The sequence below is a fragment of the Artemia sp. Qi Xiang Cuo genome, chromosome 6 (assembly GCF_049724085.1).
Source record: "Artemia sp. Qi Xiang Cuo chromosome 6, ASM4972408v1, whole genome shotgun sequence".
Classification (NCBI taxonomy): Eukaryota; Metazoa; Arthropoda; class Branchiopoda; order Anostraca; family Artemiidae; genus Artemia; species Artemia sp. Qi Xiang Cuo.
In genome coordinates this window covers 39,304,314-39,317,291 of record NC_142799.1, presented here as the reverse complement: position 1 = coordinate 39,317,291, position 12,978 = coordinate 39,304,314, and the positions used below count along the sequence as shown (strand labels likewise).

The 12,978-nt window shown below is 36.6% G+C and overlaps 1 protein-coding gene across 1 annotated transcript in view; it reads left to right on the top strand.

Annotated features, from left to right (window-relative positions):
- The first annotated feature begins 9,117 nt into the window (after positions 1-9,117).
- The window catches only part of Arf1 (ADP-ribosylation factor 1), a 40,411-nt gene continuing 36,550 nt past the window's right edge, over positions 9,118-12,978 (top strand). The window contains exon 1 of the mRNA XM_089090732.1: positions 9,118-9,186. The gene's annotated coding sequence lies outside the window, so the exon portion shown is untranslated. The remainder of the gene's footprint in view (positions 9,187-12,978) is intronic.

The window sequence follows — 12,978 nt, the reverse complement described above, 5'->3', positions numbered from 1 at the left end:
TGATAACCCCTCTCAGAGCCTTGTTTTCAAGTTTGTCTCGGGATTTGTACTCAGACCAATCTCACGAAAGAAACCACAAAAAAGCTTTATTGCCCTTTTAAACGCTCGAGAACACCTGTAAATGCTTTAGATGACTTAAATACTCTTTAGATCTCTTATAAATGCTTTAGGACATTTATAAACGCTTTATTTCGCTTATAAGTGATTTGGATAAGTTATAAGTGCTTAGGTGAGTGATGCATAAACATTAACATGTGACCTAAAGCATTAATAGAAAGAAAAGTCAAGGAGTTGCAAGAAAGTAAAAAAGAATGTGGGGTTTCCAAGGTTCAATCATAAGGCTACTACATATCTTGATATATTTTTGGGAAATAAACATTTATACATTATAACATCCTCAGAACGTATGTCGACTTTCCATCACTAATAAGCGCTATGCCTAACTATACGCTATAGTTCACTTATAAATGTTTTATATCACTTACAAACGTGCTGTAAACTTATAAACGGTTTAGATCGCGTACAAACTCTTTAGATCAGTTATGTAGGTTTGTACAACAATTTTAAGCACTTTAGAACACATCTAAACGCTCAATATAATTTGCATTCGTTTTCTTACTTATAAACTTGTTAGATCACTTTTAAATACTTTGTGTCACCTGTATATATCATTCAAAGAGCGATATATCTATATATACCACTCTTTATATCAATCATGTGTGCTTTAGATTGCTTATAAGAGCTTTTGATCAGTTATAGATACTATAAGTCACTAATAAACAATTATATTGCTTATAAAAGCGTTAGATCTCCTATAAACGTTTTATATCACTTATAAACCTTTTAGATCACTTTTAACCATTTTAGATCAGAGGCAACGCTATAGCGTTGTCTATAGTAAAGGCAATACGGCTCCAATGTGTTATTATTATTATGTATTTGTTTATTCATTTAATTTTTTCCCAGAGGCACTTCATATGAAAGGGATCGTCGTAGAAACTTCAAAAGGGGCTCATTCGGTTAGAAATCGAGAGTTCTAGTGCCCTTTTTAATAGTAGAAAGTGATTGGAGGGCAACTAGCCCCCCCCCCCGCCCATCATTCCCCCCAACACATCCAAACAAAATTTTGGGATAGCCCTTTTGTTCAGCGTAGTTGTTTTCCAGAGAGAAAATATATTTTTGAGGAGGACACTCCCTCACAACCCTCAAGGCAAGGGTTTTAAGTTATACCCTGGGGGCATATAAGGTTTTTATAGAAGGCGTTGTCGTAGAAACTTCAAAAAAGGTTCATTTGATTGGAAAATCAAAGGGCTAGTGCCCTTTTTAATAGCGGAAAGTGATTTGACGGCAACTAATCCCCCTCTCACGCCCACCGTTTCCCCAAACACATCCAATCAAAATTTTGAGACAGCCATTTTATTAAACGTAGGTTTAAGTTCTGGAAATTAGGTCTTTGAGGATGACAACTCCTCCACAGCCCCTAGGGCACGGGTTGTAATTTATGCCCTGGGGGCATATAAGGTTTTGTAAAGACCACGTTGTGTGCAATGAAACTTCAGAAAAGGCTCATTCGATTGGAAATTTAAATGGCTAGTTCCCTTTTTAATAGTCGAAAGTGATTCTAAGGAAACTGACACCTTTTCCATGCCCACCATTTCCCCAAACACATCCAATAAAGATGTAGATATAGCCATTTTGTTCAACGTAGTCGAAAGTTCTGGAAATTATGTGTTTGAGCAGGACACTCCCGCCACAGTCTTCAGGGGAAAGGGTTATAAGTTGTGCCCTGGGGGCATGTATGGTTCTTATGGAAGGAATGCTCGTATAAACTTCAGAGAGTGCTCATTTGATTGGAAATTGAAAGTTCTAGTTCATTTTTTAAGCGTCAAAATATATTGGAGGGTAACCAGCTTTCTCCCCCAAACTCTTTTTTCCAAAATGCGTCCAATAACAAATTTCAAGATAGCTATTTTGTTAAGAATCGTTCAAAGATCATAGAACAAAAATTCCGGTGTCGACACAACCCACCAGGGCCCTGGGGCAGACGTTGTAAGTTATGCCCTGGGAGCTCATATAGGTCTTAGTGAAGGGATGCTCGTATTAACCTCAAAGAGGGATCATTTGATTGGAAATTGAAAGTTCTTGCTCACTTTTTAAGAGTCACAAGAGACTGGAGGGTATCTAGCCCCCACCCCTCCTTCATGCCCTTTTTTCCTCAAACAAATCCGATAAGAATTTTGAGATAGTTTTTTTTAAAACAGTACAAAGACCATATAACGAAAACTCAGGGGTTAACACAGCCCCCCAGGGCCTGTGGGCAGGTGTTTTAAGCTATGCCCTGGGGGCATATATGGTTCTTATTGAAAGGGTGCTCGTAAAAAATTCAGAGATGGCTCATTTGACTGGAAATTGAAAGTTCTAGTTAAGTTTTTAGAGTCAAAAGAGATTGGACGGCAACTCCCCCCCCCGCCCCATTTTCCCCAAATGTATCCAATAAAAATTTTGAGATAGCCATTAAGTTAAAAATTTCTCAAAAGTCAGATAACAAAAACTTAGGTGTCGTCACAACCCCCCAGGACCCAGGGGCAGACGTTGTAAGTTATGCCCTGGGCATATATTGTTCGTATGAAAGAGATGCTCGTATAAATTTCAGAGAGGACTCATTTGATTGGATATTGAAAGTTCGAGCTCACTTTTTAATAGTTAAAAGAGATCCGAGGGCAGCTATCGCCCCCACGCCTTCTTTTTCAAAGCCCATCTGATGAAAATTTTGAGATAGACATCTTGTTAGAAATAGTTCAAAGGTCGGATAAGAAAAATTCCAGTGTCAATTGACCTCCCCCCCCAGGTCACAAGGGAAGGCGTTCTAGGTTATGCCCTAAGGGCTTGTATGGTTCTTATGAAAGGGATGCTCGTATCAACTTCATAGAGGGCTCATTTGATTGGAAGTTGAAAGTTCTAGTTCACTTTTTAAGAGTCAAGAGAGTTAAACTGGCCCCCCCTCACGCTCTTTTTCCCCAAACCCGTCCGCTACAAATTTTGAGAAAGCAAGTTCTTTGGAAATTGTTCAAAAATTAGATAACAAAAACGCCATCCAGAGCCCGGGGGATAGGCGTTGTAAGTGTTGTCCTGGGGGCGAATATGGTTCTTATGAAAGGGATGCTCGTATAAACTTCAGAGAGGGCTCATTTAATTGGAAATTGTAATTTCTAGTTCAATTTTTAAGAGTAAAAATATATTCGAGGGCAAATAGCCCCCCCCTCACACACGCACATCCTTTTTCCCCAAGCCCATCCGATATAATTTTTATAATAGCCGTTTCATTAAAAATAATTCAAATGTCAGATAAGAAAAAATCCTGTGTCGACGGAACCCTCCAGGGCCCGGAGCAGGCCTTATGAGTAATGGTCTAGGGACATATATAGTTCTTTTGGAAGCGATGCTCGTATAAACTTCGGAGAGGGCTCATTTGATTTGAAATTGAAAGTTCTTGTTATCTATTTAAGAGTCAAAAGAGACAGGAGGGCAACTAGTCCCCCCCCCTCCTCCACGCCCTAAATGCATCAGATAAAAATTTTGAGATAGACATTTTGTTAAAAATATTTAAAAGTTCTGATAACAAAAAAACTCCGTTGTTGACACAGCCCCCCAGGGCATGGCGGTAGGCGTTGTAAGTTACGCCCTGGGGCCATATATGGTTGTTATGGAAGGGATGCTCGTATAAAATTCCTAAAGGGTTCATTTCATTGGAAATTGAAAGTTGTAATTCAGTTTTTAAGAGTCAAAAGTGATCGAAGGGCAGCCAGCCTCCCCCTACACTCCATTTATTTTTTCCCAGATACACTTCATACAGAAGGAGTCGTCGTATAAACTTCAAAGGGGGCTCACTCGATTGAAAATCGAGAGTTCTAGAGGCCTTTTTATGAGTAAAAAGTGATAAGAGGGCAGTTGGCCCCCCAAGCCCTGATTCCCCAAGTACATCTGATAAAAAATTTGAGGTAGCCATCCTGTTAAAAATAGTTCAAAGATCATATAACAAAAAACTTTACGTATGGTTATTTCGCTAACAATAGTTCAAAGATCAGATAAGAAAAACTCCTGTGTCGACAGCCCCCCCCCCCCCCCCAGAGCCGGAGCAGGCGTTGTAGGTATTACTCTGGGGACAAACATGGTTTTTAAGGAAGGTATGCTCGTATAAACTTCAGAGAGGGTTCAATTGAATGGAAATTAAAAGTTGTAGTTCATTTTCTCTGAGTGAAAAAAGATTAGAGGGTAACTAGCCCCTCCTGCCCTCCACACCTTTGGATGTAACGGATGGATAAACCCATCCGATAAAAATTGCAAGTGACCATTTTGTTAAAAATAGTTCAACCATCAGATATTAAAACTCCAGGGTCGACACAACCCCCCAGGGCCCACGGATAGGTGTTGTAAATTATACTCTGGGGGTATATATTGCTCTTATAGAAGGGATACTCGTATAAACTTCAGAAAGGGGTCATTTGATTGAAAATAGAAAGTTCTAGTTCACTTTTAATGAGTCAAAAGAGACCGAAGCTTAATCTAGTCCCCCCACGCCCTTTTCCCCCAAACTCATCCGTTAAAGATTTTGAGATAGCAATTTTGTTAAAATTAGTTCAAACACCAGATAATAAAAACTCCGAGAATGACACAAACCCATTTTTTTTACTTTGATATCAGTTTTGATACTTTGATGAATATTTGATTTCTTTTTTAAAGTTTAATTTTGAAATCAGGAATTTTTAAAAACTTGAAATTTGTTGCAATCAAAAACGAACAAAAATTAATTCAAAAAAAAAACTTTCAGAAAAATAAGTTTTTCAAAGAAAAGTAAAGGCCATTTGAAACGGGGAGACTGGGGTAATGGCGGTCAGCGAGTAATGGCGGTCACTATGATTTCTCGTAAAGTGGATAACGCAGCTTTACACCGATGGGTGCTGCCATCTCGAGACAGTTAATAGAAATACTACTAGAGTGCTCGGCATCTTGCCAGCCTTAGTTTGTCTGTTGTGTAAGAAAGACTGTTTTGACGTTCCACCTTATAAGACAGACAATAGTTTAATCCACTATCAGGTCTTTCTGTTTACATTTCACGAAACGAGACTTATCTCGCAATAACAAGGTAAGTCATATCGTTGTATCATTTAGCATTTTATTAAGGTTTAAGCACTGATATTCTGATCTTTAACCGTTAAATAACAACCATACGGTTGGGGTAATGGTGGTCACCGCGCTAGGGGTAATGGCAGTCATGACCAGCATTATCCCATTAGTACTCATTTTTTTTCTATGTTTCAGATGCCCAGAAAATACATAAGCAAAACAGATAAAGCTGCATGGACTGCGGAGGACTTAAAGAAAGCAAAGACAGCCATTTGTAGAGGATTATCGATTCGAAAGGCTGCTGATCAATTCAAAATACCATTCAGCACTTTGCAAGAACGAATGAAGAGTGGGATTGATTCTGATCCAAGCTTAGGCAGGAAGTGTGTATTCCCTCATGTTCACTAAGCAGCTTTAGCTGACCATGTAAAAACTTTATCAAAGATTTTCTACGGCATCACTGCACTGAAATTAAGAAAAATTGCATTTGAATATGCGGAAAGAAACCTATTAAGCCATAGAGTTGATAAAGAAACAAAAATGGCTGGCTTGGATTGGATGTACGTATTCATGGACAGAAATAAAATTAGTGTGCGCAAACCTGAAGCCACAAGCATCGGAAGAGGTTTAACAAAGAGGAAGTAAATCGTTGTTTCCAAAATTTAGAACAGACTATGGGTAAATACAAGTTTAAAGATACCAATTATTGGAAATTAGATGAAACATGGATCACCACTGTGCAGGACCCTGGTCTAATACTGGCAGAACGGGGAAAAAAGCGTGTGGGTTCTATAACAAATTGGGAAAGGGGAAAAAACATTACAATTGTGTGTGCAATGAGTTGGGGAGGGCTTTATGCTCGACCAGTGTTCATATTTCCTCGAGCTCGTGTGTCCCCACTCTTAGAAAAAATGGGCCAGCTGGATCAGTTTACTCATACTCTAAGACAGGCTGGATCAACGAATAAATGTTCGTTGTTTGGTTAAAACACTTTGCTGAGTTTACTCATGCTAGTAATGACAACAAAATGCTTCTTATTCTGGACAACCATTCCACTCATTGCTCATCTGAAGCATATGATATTTGTAGGGAGAAAGGGATTGTTACTGTGTCAATACATCACATAGGCTTCAGCCTCTGTATGTAGTATTTTACTCGCGTTTAAAGTCTGTTTACAAAAGGAAATGTGATTTGTTAATGAAATCCAGGATTCCTCGCGTCTGTTGCAGTGCTACAATCAATGGCGCAAAGGTTTAGAACGTGGCTGTAGCACCAGATATAAACCAAATCTGGAATGTAGTTTTTAATGTGAGAACAAAGTGCATTAAATTTGCCCTTCATAAAAGAATTAAGTCCTTGCTCTTTTATCTAGGCTTATAAAAGTTCGTTCATACCCTTGTCACTGGAAATTTGGACAGGTACGACAGCTACCAGGACGTTAAATCTTGGTTTAAATTCACTGTTCGACCATCCACCAACAAAAAAAGGTTTTATCAAGGTTTAATGATCGGATTGGATATTTCCAAAGTTCAAGGACTGTGAAAAACTCCAATCCCATCATTGACCTTTGATTTTCTGAAAGCGAGACTGCGAGTCCCGCGACTGGAAAGAAACACTATAAAAACACGAAAGTTAAACTGAGGCAACAATAACTTATAGGGTCAACTCAATGGACCTCAAATGGGCGGTGCTCTGTCCGAGCTGTGGTCATCTAAGAAAATAATTTGACCAATAATCGTGCAAATATAAATGGTATATTGAACGCAGCCTCAATAGACTGAGAGGCTCTTTAATATAAAGATCTGCCCCTATGTAATCGACAGTGACAATCATGCGAAAAAGGGTCCGTCCGTTCCTAAGGCAGGATGATGTTATCTACGCTAAATCTGTAGGTAAGCCTTTAATAACAAAGCCGAAAAATTGTCAAGCACAATTTTTTGTTGAACATTATGTCGACTGCACTTTTGTACTTAGAAAAAACTAAACAACCGGTACCAAGCGGCCAAAAAACTGACCGGCCCGGGGGCAATTGCCCCTTGCCCCCTGCCCAGTCTGCATCTGGGGGGGGGGGGGGGGTTTCTACTGGGAGAACCTTCCTTGGGGAGGGGAATCTCCGGGGGGCAATTATTCCAAGGGAAATTTGTCACTATGGGGGGGGGGGGGGGGTTGACTGAATTATTATACGAAATTCTTTTTAATTGTCATAGATTCTCTTTGCCAAATTTTTTAATATGGAGATGTTCCGGGGGAATCATCCAGGGGCTTTTCTCCGCTTGTTTCGATTTTTTGGAAATAATTTCCATGGAAAGGGGCATTCTGGAGTGATCGAGAAGCCGATTAGATATTAAAGTCTTATTCAAATGAAAGAATGTTAAGGAGAATTTTTCAGGTTGAATCGTTCGCAAGCATTTTTACAGGAATGTAAGAATTTTTTCAGCGAGGATGAAACTCTCTGGAGGGAATTTGAAGGGGGTGCACTTTACGTTGGATGAAATTTCCACGAAGGATTTTTCCTTGAGGGGAGGGGTACGTTTCCTCTGACGGGTTGCCCCCTCCTCAATACCTATCTCTTTATGTTAAAGTTTAACTGTTTTTCCCAACTTTTTAAGAGCGTCTACTGAAACACGGGGTCGTTTAATTAGAACAGGAAGCTTTTTCAAAAGTGCTTAAAGTTTTAGAGCAAGGTATTGAGGAGGGAGCAACCCTTCATAGATGGAATAAATCTGTCAAAATTAATATCCAAATTGTGTTTTAATTTTCCATGTACGGTTAGCCAAACTCGAACCTGCATTAGTTGACAAACGTTCAAAAATTAAATAGAAAAAGAAAGTTTTTTTTAACTGAGAGTAAGGAGTGACATTAAAACTTAAAACGAACAGAAATTATTCCGTATATGAAAGGGGCTGTCCACTCCTCAACGCTTCGCTCTTTAGGATAAAGTTTTTATTGTTTTAAAATTTAGAGTTGTGACAAAGAGTCAAACTTTGGCGTAAAGAGTGAGGCGTTAAGGAATGGACAGCCCTTTCATATGCGGAATAATTTCTGTTCGTTTTAAGTTTTAATGTCGCTCCTTTCTTTCAGTTATAAAAAACTTTTTTTATTTAGTTATGCTAAAGATTGAATTGTGTCCCATTTCGTTAAGAACGACTCTTGAAACACAAGCTTTGTTTAATTAGAACAATAAGACGTTTTTTTTAATTACTAAAAAACTTTAGCGTAAAGAATGAGGTGTTGAGGAGGAGCAACCCCCTCATATTTGCAATAATTTCTGTTCGTTTTAAGTTTTAATTTTGCTCCTTACTTTCAATTGAAAAAACTTGCTTTTTCCAGAGGTCAACCGAAAATGAAAATCGAGTATATGTTACCAGAAAACCAAAACTAAGTAGCTTGGGCTTGCCAGGAAAATTCTCAGATTCTTTGCTGTTACGACAGGATTCTTTCATGATTTCTGACCGACGACGACAGATTTTTCATTTTTTCGGCGTTGAAGCACTGCTACTTTCGCTTCCAAAATTTTCCCAAGTCATCCTTGCCGTACTTTGGGTTGGCCAAATTTTTACTTAAAATAATCCGTGAAAATAAAAATGGTTATAGCTCATGAAAGTAGAGATCCAGAGTACCTGGCACCTACAGAGAAATTTCAGCATTATTCACTGGCAGATTCAGGGGGACGGAGGACCCCAGCCCCTCCCCCCAATATTTTTTTGGCACCCTCCTTTCCGTGTTTTTTTTTTCTTTTTTCACTTTGTTTTAGAATTAATTTGTCAATTATTGGCCCCTTTGTCACATTGGACTCCCAAAATTTTGCCCATTGGCACCCTTTTCAAATTGCCCCCACCCCCAAGATTTTTCTCTAGATCCACCCCTGGCATTAATGTTATTGTAGTGTAAATTAATTGTTTTCAAGCAATCAATTATCTTACTATTTTACAATCTCTAGTCCGAACGCACTGTTTCATTTTCATCGTTATCATCACTAAATTTCTTCTTTTCCTTAAATTGCAGATTCTGGTTTGGCCTTGACGTGTCTAATTGTGCTAGGCTTTTCAATTTATATTTGTGGTAAATGCGGCTCAACTACATAGTTGAACATTAAATTGTAGCGCCTGTTTTTGCACTATAATTTGAAATATTTTCTGAACTGAGAAAGGTTGCTTAAATGTTACTGGCTTTTAGAGAACCGCACCTCAACTAGAAAAGAGTTTGTAGGCCTTTTTTATTCTCTTCCATAATTCAATAATTGCTTATAGGGCAAATTACAGTCAATATATACCAAATCATATTATTGAGTTAAGGATTAAGTGAATAAACCATTCATTGCCTTTTTTAAGTCCGTTTACGAATGTAATAAGCTTCCATATTGGAAATGAATTACCGTCTCCCCCCCTATATATGGCAATTCAGGGTTAGGTTAGGTATAGCCTATATAGGGAGGGGGGCTGAGAACAAATTGCGATTTAAATGAGTATTATGTTTATAATAAGCCTAAAAAAAAGCATCGAATGGTGTATCCACTTTATTTGAATCTCAATAATATGATTTGGTATATATTGACCCAAATTACATCTTGAACCCCTTGAAGGGGCCTCAAAAGTATTTTATTTTTGTAACCACAAAAAAGTTGTCAACACTAGGCTAGGCCTAGTAAAAGTTTGGAAAGTGGTTAAAGACATACTATTAGTTTATAAATAAATTTTTCAAAATCTATATATTAAAGGTCAAAAGTAAAATTTTATAACAATAAATTCCACAAAAATCAAATTTCAAGAAATAAACATTTTCTGCCATTGGTAGAAATGGTGCTTATCTTCTGTGCAAACTGAAAAAGCTGCTATTGTATAAGATTAGACATGAACAAAAGAAGGGTCAGAAAACAATGGCATAGTGTTCAGTTTTTGAGTTTGTCATAAATGTGAACCCCCTAAATATAGGCTATTCTGGTCATAGTTTGTTGAGATGGTCCCTGCAGTATCACTTTTTGTGTATGAACAAATCCTAGTCCTCTTCTGGTAGTTGAACAAGGACAGAGATTACATTTCTAATTTTTGTGGCCATAATATGAAAGTTCAGTGTATTAACTACTTATAGACTCAATTCTAACAATAGTAGATACTAGTTTTCAAAGTTCTTAAGGAAAGGAGTTAATTGAGACTATATCCATCAAATACAGTTCCTAAGGGATAGTCCTAACTGCAAGAGGAGCTGTTGATATTGAAATATATTTTCTTGACTTCTTGTTGTGTTGACAATTACTTCTGTATTTATGCTACACTATCTAGCATTATAAAGAAGATGTCAAGTGGCCAGGGCTGACAAGGACATCTGAGATAGTAGTCAGCATATGTCTGTTCAAACTGTCAAGGCCAGATTTATTTACATTGTAAAATCTGATGATAAATATTTTTTCTGTTCTTATTATTGACTTATGAATATAGCAAATATACCACTCAATGCCTTTTTTTATGCTCTTTATGAATATAATAATTGCTTTTCTTGTAAATTCAAATTTAAGACAAATTTTTTTGTCATTGAAAATGACCAAATTTTTTTTAGTTTTTGGGTATAAAGAAAGCTTAAACTATGCTTTCAAATTTACTATTTGATTATAAATCAATTTTTTAAAGTTACATAATCCACAAGCATTGATTTATCAGGATTAAGTTTGATAAAATATTCAAAAAAAAATTTCTATTTTTCTGTCCTCAATGTTTCTTCTGTCAGCTTTGATTTTTTTTTTTTATACAAGTAATATGGCTGTTTTCATGGGGCCTAACAGAACAAGAAGAAAACATGGCTGATTTGTTTATTTATCCCATCAAAGGCTGCAAGCCTGAGAAAATTTGCCAAATTTTTGAAAAAAAAATAGGGGAAACAACCCATAAAAGACATAGATTCTTAATAAAAATGACACCATTGGATTCAGCATAGAGGTTTTCAGGGGAAATCTTACACTGGAGGAATTTGCCAGAATTCCTATACAAAATTCTTCTTATGGCTTGCTTTCTCTTTGCCAACTCAATTTTATATGTGGAGATAAAATATTCAAAACAATTTCTCCATTTTTCTATCTGCCATGTTTCTTCTGTCAGCTTTGATATTTTTGACATACAGGTGAAATGACAGTTTTTTTTTATCAATCTTGACAATTTTTTTGTCATTGAAAATGACTAAAAAATTTTTAGTTTTTGGGTATAAGGAAGGCTTAAACTATGCTTTCAAATTTACTATTTGATTATAAATCAATTTTTTAAAGTTATATAATCCACAAGCATTGATTTATCAGGATTAAGTTTGATAAAATATTCAAAAAAATTTCTCTATTTTTCTGTCCTCAATGTTTCTTCTGTCAGCTTTTATTTTTTTTTTTTTTTTTTTTTGATATAAGTAATATGGCTGTTTTCATGTGGCCTAAAAGAACAAGAATAAAACATGGCTGATTTTTTTATTTATCCCATCAAAGGCTGCAAGCCTGAGAAAATTTGCCAGATTTTTGAAAAAAAAAACAGGGGAAACAACCCATAAAAGACATAGAATCTTAATAAAAATGACACCATTGGATTCAGCATAGAAGTTTTCAGGGGAAATCTTATAATGGAGGAGTTTGCCAGAATTCCTATACAAAATTCTTCTTATGGCTTGCTTTCTCTTTGCCAACTAAATTTTATATGTGGAGATAAAATATTCAAAACAATTTCTCCATTTTTCTATCTGCCATGTTTCTTCTGTCAGCTTTGATATTTTTGATATACAGGTGAAATGGCAGTTTTTAAGCAGCCTAACAAAACAAGAAGAAAACATGGCATATTTGTTTTGAATTTTTTTTTAATCAACTTTATCTTGACAAATCAATGCTTATGAATTATACAACTTTTAGAAAATGGATTTATAATGAAATAGTAAGTTTGAAACAAATATTACAACCAATTTTTATACAAAAAAATAAATATAGATAGAAATTATTATTTTCAAGGGTCCTAAAATGGCTTAAAATTGATTTTGCAAGAAAAGCAATTATTATATTCAGAAAGAGCATAAAATGTCATCTAGTGGTATGTTTAATTTATTTGTAGGTCAATAATATGAACAACACAATATTAAACCAATTTGACTATCTTCAGCTTGCCTGAGTTTACATCTATTGTGTTTGGGTCATGCATTTAGTTACTATATTGTTCTTCCTAGACCCATACAATACAATAGTGTTCTTAGCAAAACTAGGCTCATAATACCTTTGTGGAAGAAATGCTGCTGAGAGCTTGTGCATGTTCTTGCTGAGGGTTCCCACTACCCTGGAAGAGCAAGTATGTGAAGTTGGACATGGCTGCTTTGACTGTTTTGTTCTGCCATCTTTACCAATAAATATACTCATGGGCTTCTTCCACTGCCTTACAAAAGGAACATCATCTTTGTTCAATATACTTGATGTCTGGGGCTACTATACATCTGAAGAACAAGTTTGACAGGTGTCTACCTCCTCCTCTCTGTTAGCAACTTCTATGACATCTTCTTTGATGTCCTCTTCAGCCTGAAAATTAGGGTTCCTATTGCAATCTTCATCTGTTAGATTTGATCAGGGCTTTTCAGTAATACTATTTAGCCCTTTTCCTTTTGCTTCACTCTGTGGGCTACAGAGCTACTGGCTTGATTGCCTCATATTTATTAGATATTTTCAGATATATTTCAGTAGATCTTTTGACTCTAGGAGTTCAATTATGAGATGATAGATGTCGATTTCTATGCTCTGTGTGCAGGTATAGTTGGCTAAGCTCTTGGCTGATAGTGAGATTTTGTGGTGTTTGAAGCTTTTTAACAGTTTACAAAGCAAGGTATGTTGTGCAGACGTCAGCATATTAC